This window comes from Macrobrachium nipponense, chromosome 25 (assembly GCF_015104395.2).
Source record: "Macrobrachium nipponense isolate FS-2020 chromosome 25, ASM1510439v2, whole genome shotgun sequence".
In the NCBI taxonomy this organism is placed as follows: Eukaryota; Metazoa; Arthropoda; class Malacostraca; order Decapoda; family Palaemonidae; genus Macrobrachium; species Macrobrachium nipponense.
The window spans coordinates 17,462,562-17,469,639 of record NC_087214.1 but is presented as its reverse complement, the minus strand read 5'-3'; positions in this window follow the sequence as shown (position 1 = coordinate 17,469,639).

The window sequence follows — 7,078 nt, the reverse complement described above, 5'->3', positions numbered from 1 at the left end:
ACATTTTGAATGCTCATACTCTTTGTGTACCAAAAGAGTTCCAAAGATTACGAAAATCTCAGAGACTCCAATAATACTTAGTATGACCATTTCTGATCCATGGAAAACAGTTTTTGTTTAAAGTCTCAAACTATATTCCCATGTAAAAAGACTTGCATTTTATAGGTTTCGGCATATTTCACCAGGTATGACCCTGATGAGGGACCAGATTTGAAACGGGCAAGCTTTGCCATGAATTAAATTTTAATAGCTAACAAGGTCTAAATCACGATTTGCAATAGTTCTATTTATCATACCTACAAACAAAAATGGAAATGAGAAGACCCTGAATTCCTACCTATCGATCTCAGAGCAAATTAATAAAAGACTTCTCAATATGTAAATGAATCCACTGTCAAAAAAATAGCTAAAGGACATTTACTTAAGTGAACTGCTTGACTACTGAACGACTCCATAACCTATAATTATATAACTATTTAAATATGTGTACAAAATAGTTTGAGAAAGAGACCAAAAATAACACATCAAGTTCAAAACAATAAACAAAAAGAAAGGACTGTGATTATTAGAGTTGCAAACAAGAGCAGGAAGAATTTCAGAAAAATGATTGGAAAACCAGAAAAGAAATGATAAAAAGGATTCTTATATTGCTTGGGCAACTTCGCCTTCGTAGTTCACATGCAGTCACTCCTGCTCCTTTCTGTAGGTCTTGAATAAATGGAGGGTGGGTCTCCAAGCAGGGCCTGCATCACCTTCAAGATGAAACAAGAATCCTATTTAAAAAATTAAAAAATAAAATGACATCCCCATCAAACACATATATACACATACATACATATATGTATACTTTACTTATACATATATACACATACATACATACATGTTAATATATAAATATGCCTCAAATTTGTCAGCAATCTGCCCTCGGCATCTATAACGTTATAATAAAAAGTAACTAACTTCAATATCACAACTATAACTTCACTAATATCAATTGAGCAACTTGGCAAGTTCGAGAAAAAGATCTTTCTTTAAAATATTTTCTTCTTTCTTTAAAATATTTTCTTGTCAGTATGATTAAAATAAAATGTGAAACAAGGAAGGAGCAAGAGAATTTATTTCAGTATGAACCTGAAACACATTAAAAAAAAGGCAGCTTATTTTAAGCGACTGTTGAATTTGGGAAAAGGGGGGGGGGGGTTGTGTTCATTCAGTCCACTGAAACTCGCCTTCCTCCTCATAAAACAAAACACAACGAAGAGTTCCCATGTCAGCAGACTGCATAATAATTGAAAATTTTTCAACCTGACAATTGTTCACTGGGAAGGAATTTACATTTATCCATTATCAACATCTTCCTTCTAATGACTAACAGAACACTCCAACCATTGGCTTATCAGCTATTTATTTAGCGGTATGGGATATCAGTTTTTGTACGTATATATATTTTAGTTTCAAATAAATAAATAAATAAAAAAAACCGAAGCAGATCCTCCACCATATCTACAGATACGAATAAATATTCTTCCTAATTCTTTGTGGTTTACCTCTTGGTACTGGCGAGTACCAACCTACCAATAATAATACGTAATAATATTAATACTTTCCAATACTCGCGGTACCCAGAGAGAGAGAGAGAGAGAGAGAGAGAGAGAGAGTACATTAACAGGAATGTAAGGGGTTGCAGCTAAGGGAGGCCCAAGTGACGCAGCAAATACTGAAGATAGGGGGGAGGAAGCACACTGGAGGTCAAGTAAAAAGGTTAAAGGGCCGAAGTTCCTGCTCCCACTAAGGTATCAGCTTTAGGACAGGGTGCAGATTGTCCAATCCCGAATTATCTAATATTCGGAATCACTCCCAGATTTGTGGTGCCCGCTTGGACATCAATGATTTTAGGATTATTGGATCTGCAAGTAGAGACAACGAGTTGATGGTGTTGGAGTCAGTACTTATAAAAACCAATGTACCAACACTAAACACCCAATCGTCGTCCACCCAACTGTTTTTAGCATAACTGCCTGTTTGTTTACTCTCCACGTTCGTTTTAGTCATCTTTCTTATGTTTATTTTCTCTCAGCCTTTTTAGTCACTTTTTAACTCTTACCTTGGTAGGTGTTCCTTTCGAGTTCTCGTTTTAATTTCTATTTTAAATGTCAAATATTTGTTGTGCTTTTTTAGATTTTTCATATGAGTGAGTGATGTTTTAGTATCCATAGTATATAATTTACAGCCTTGAGGAAGCATCTTGTGACGTAAAACGTTTGCGTAATAAACGATACTTGTGAAAGACAATTAGCCTTTACTATATTATATATATATATATATATATATATATATATATATATATATATATATATTTATATAAAATTACGTTAAATTCCAGATTATCAATACATCGCGAAACTTACAGCTGGTTATTACAATTCCCTTGCCTAATAAAAAGACTTCTCATAGCTGTATGGTCGGGTGGGGGTTGGGGGGTGGGGGCGAATATTGATATACCGAACGTGGCTTATGCAGTTCTCTTTTGAGTAACTTCGTTTCTTGAAAACTTACGTCCTTACAAATATATTGATTGATTGTAAACCATTATTTCCGAGTAGTCTGAATTTTGTTCGAAAAAAAGGAAATCTCTCTCTCTCTCTCTCTATCACACACACACAGAAGACTTTGAACTTGAGTAAATCCAGCCCAGGGGAACCAACCGCCAAATTCAACCAACTTTGGGCAGCAGACCAAGACGAAATTTCAACGCCTAAGAAGTGAATATTTGCTAATAAACAATTAACAGAACTTGACCTCAACTACAGAGCTGATCGTCCCACTGAACAGGAATCAGTCAGATATTACTGGAAACGACCAATAACGACCACAACTTTAAGGAAGGAGGGAAGGAAGGAAAGAGAGCAATAATCCCAAACTATATATTAATGAGATGATACGTCAATGGATGTCACATGATTCAGGACTTACAAAAGAGTGGCGAGTAATCCCCTCTCACCCATTTCCTCCTCCCCCTCCTACCATACTAATCGGAGACCTTGGCAAAAAGATACCCTCACCCCCTCCCTCCATCAAGTCCCCGAAGACAACGTCAGAGAGAGAGAGAGAGAGAGAGAGAGAGAATGCCAACGGGTGTTTTAGTAACTATTATAAATAAAATGCTACGGTTCTAGTTACACACACACACACGCACACTCACATAACCACAAAGATACCAACGGGCGCTTTAGTAACTATAGGTCTAAAATAAGACTGCTGCTGTTCCAGTCACACACACACACACACGCAGAGAGAGAGAGAGAAACTCCATATCATCTTCTCAACCCGACAGACGAGTGATCGTAATATCAAGGTCGATTATCTGGCGATTTCCAATAAGATCTTCGACTTAATGAGCATTTGGTTGTCACCAGAGTCATAGCATCTTCTTCACCAGTGATTCCAACAACGAGAGAGAGAGAGAGAGAGAAGCAATTTTCGGATAATACTGTCGAACAAGATTGAAAATCTAGGCCGTTCGTGTTTATATATTCAGGACCGGACAAGTAGTATTGAAATGCTGAGATATATGGGGGGGGGGGGGGGGGGGGGGGGGGGAGGGGGGGGGGGCCTTAGCCAAGACATTTAGGGGGTGGGTGTATGTGTAACTTTTAAATGATTCCATCCCAGGACCATTTCTCTAATAATGATAATAATAATAACAGTAACACTTTATAATACGTTCTTGTCAGCCATCTTTTCCTTCATGGCCGCTTTGAAAGAAGGGGGGTGGGGGTTGGTAAAGCTCGGTGAGTTTTCACCTTAAACATAATTAATTATCTAAATAATTAATTTCATCATAAAATTGTTCATTATTTGATCAGAAAATGCGGTGACCGTAAAAGATTCCATTCACAATCTTCAGAATATTATAATTAACATTTATGGTACTAATAGTAATACGACATTAAACAAATAATCAGTTAATAGCGCCTTGATAATACTGATCAAACACAGTTACAATTCAATATAGGGGCCGTTAACAGATACAGAGAGTATATGGGAAACCTGCCGCTTGAGGAGAGAGAGAGAGAGAGAGAGTGTCACCGGCTCAGGTGCAACTTAGGTCTAGGGATCCACAAAAGCGCTAAATTCCAATTACATTTAAGCTTTTCCATTACTGGATATCATTATGTTCTCTCTCTCTCTCTCTCTCTCTCTTGCTATGAAGATTGTAACTTAATTATAAACACGAGCACATGAATTTGCTTCCGTAAGTTCGTTGGTAATAGAGGTATACTGCTAAATACCATAGCTCGACTCGTTATTGACTAATAGGCTTAGGAAGGCCTAATTGAGGCAATAATGATTTAGGACCAATCGTGGACATATTTATTGCTAAAAAAAAAAAAAGAAAAAAAAAAAGTGAATGGGTACGTCGCCATGCCCAGGATCCCGTAGGATAGAATACCCAGCATTCAACGCCACCAAGTGGCTATATCGGGCAGGGCACCAAACCAGGTTGGCTACGGGCATTCCGAGTTAAAAGGGGCACTCGGAGCCTTTAGAGCAACGGCAGAGAATCTCTGCTATGACAAAACTCATCCCGGGATGAAAATAAAGAAGAATTAGAGACATAGTTGACTTTATTTAATCATTTCTGTTCCCGAGACGACAATCTCTATAGGGACCGATTCAAGCCGCTGTTCGGCTCGCACGATTTCACCATAATTACGACATTAACTGAATAATTAACCGATTCAGATCAAATTCTGCTACTAATTAACGTCTTTGAGGTTGAAAATATAACTGAATTGACGTCAAATTCAATTATTATCGCCTGTTTAAGTTACGAGGCTGCGTATTGGTTTCAGTCGGAGATACGAAATAACTAGAGTTTCCTTTTGTTTTTCTATCAGGGCGGCCATCTTGGTGTATGGGACGGACGACTGACGGAAAAACTCCAAACAGGTTGGCAAAGACTGGACGAGGATTTGATTATAAAAAATTTAAGACTAATAAATTAAAAATGAAAAGAAACTACAAAAACATAAGAAATGAAACCACAAAAAACAACAGGGAAAATTTCGAACGACGTACGTTCGCAAACATGGCGTTACGAACCATCACCAAGTCACTTTTCAAATCGCGGGAAAAAACACTGGAATAGATTCCCATCTTAAAGGAATAAAGACTGGAATCCAAAGTTGAATGATGTAGCATCCATTACATAATGACATCAACTTCACTGCCCAACGGATGGTAATATTATTTACAGATAAAAAACTCTTTCTCCTAAATCTACTTTACGAAAATAGTTGAATGATTTGCGCCAGCAATACAGTTAATTCGATTATAAATTCTTTTTCTTAAAAACATCGGCGCAAAGAAGTTTGCCAAAATCGGCGATGTAAAAACAACGCGGATTTTTGCTGTCGATTTCCGTCGTAAAAAAAAAAACGGTTTACAATTTAATATTATTATGGCAGGTCTAATGCCACATCGCAATCGTCCGCCATGACACTTAAGCAACTAATATTAAAATTAGCAAGAATTACCGGTCACACACCATTTTGAAATATATAAATTAATGCAATAAACTCAGCAACCAACAAACAGGAGATATTATATACTATATAGGTATCTTAAGTCAAAACAAAATAGCTTGCGAGATATGTGCAAGGCAAACTAATGCCTTGGCTGGCCATGTGGCCATCAGACAAGATGGTGAAAAAAAGCAATGATTAGAGCTCTCTCTCTCTCTCTCTCTCTCTCTCTCTCTCTCTCTCTCTCGTTAGGTATAAAATGGCGCCCATTCCATACAAGCCAATGGAACTCGATCACTAGACTGGATTTGAAAACAATAGACTTAGTACTAGTCTCACCACACTACGTTATACACAGCAAACAAAATGCAACTTTAGACGATACACAGTGGCCAAGCAACCAATGAAAGCAAAACAACATTATTTTTTTTAAATGAATGATGTGTATTGACTTAATTGACTATAATGGCGTGCTTGCAAGCACACCACATGATCTGCCAGGACTTTTAGACCGATGGGCCCAAAAAAGAGGAATGTCGATACAGATAGCTTCTCTCAAGAGTTTATGGAACAGACACGCTTATTATACAATCACTAAGAAAACCATGATGACGGCATCCACGGCTTTGGCACTGTATTCAATGCTTCTTTGCAGTTATTTTTCAAATTCCAGCCCAAACTGTGAACTTGTGTAAGGTTCAAGAAACTAAGCGTAGCGCTGACGAATTTCCTGGGACATTGATCTAATCTAAAGTGGGGTAGCAATTCCCTCTACCCACTTCCTCCCCCTCCTCCTCCTCCAAACTTTCTTTCATTGAAAGAGACCTTGGCAAGGAGATATACCCTCCCAAACAAATCCTCTTCTCCCACCTCCCCTCCTCAACCATTTCTCTCCCATCCAACGACCAACCACTTCCCACCAATCTGCAGCTCTACCGAAACTGCCTTGTTCTAAGGCATCTTTTAAATAAATAATAATAATAAGAATAATAATAATAATAATAATAATAATAAACAATAATAATAATAATAATAATATAATAATAATAATAATAATAATAATATAATAATACCGTATTTTAGCTGATTTATAATTTAATAAGTAATAATAATAATATACCATACATATTACAAGAAAAAACGGAAGTTAAAAACAACTATATTAAAATCTCCTAGCTCTTACAAGCAACTTCTTGAAGGAAGAAACCTAGACCCATCATACACCAACTCTTTCGAAATGCGGCATGCACCTAATGAGTGATAGACAGACACAAACAGATTAAACACACACAAACAGATTAGAGAGGACAAACACAGGCCAAGTGACATTATAATACTATATAGTGATACCCCCCCGCCCCCAGTAAAACTTTCCCCAAGAGAAACACCCACACAAGACGTCTGTCTTCCTCTCTCTCTCTCTCTCTCTCTCTCTCTCTCTCTCTAACCAACCAATAAATCTCTTTCCTTATTCGTTTATTATCACTCATAATTCGCTTTTACAGAATGCTTCCTCCTATTTTGCATATCTTTCATTCCCCCCCCCCCTC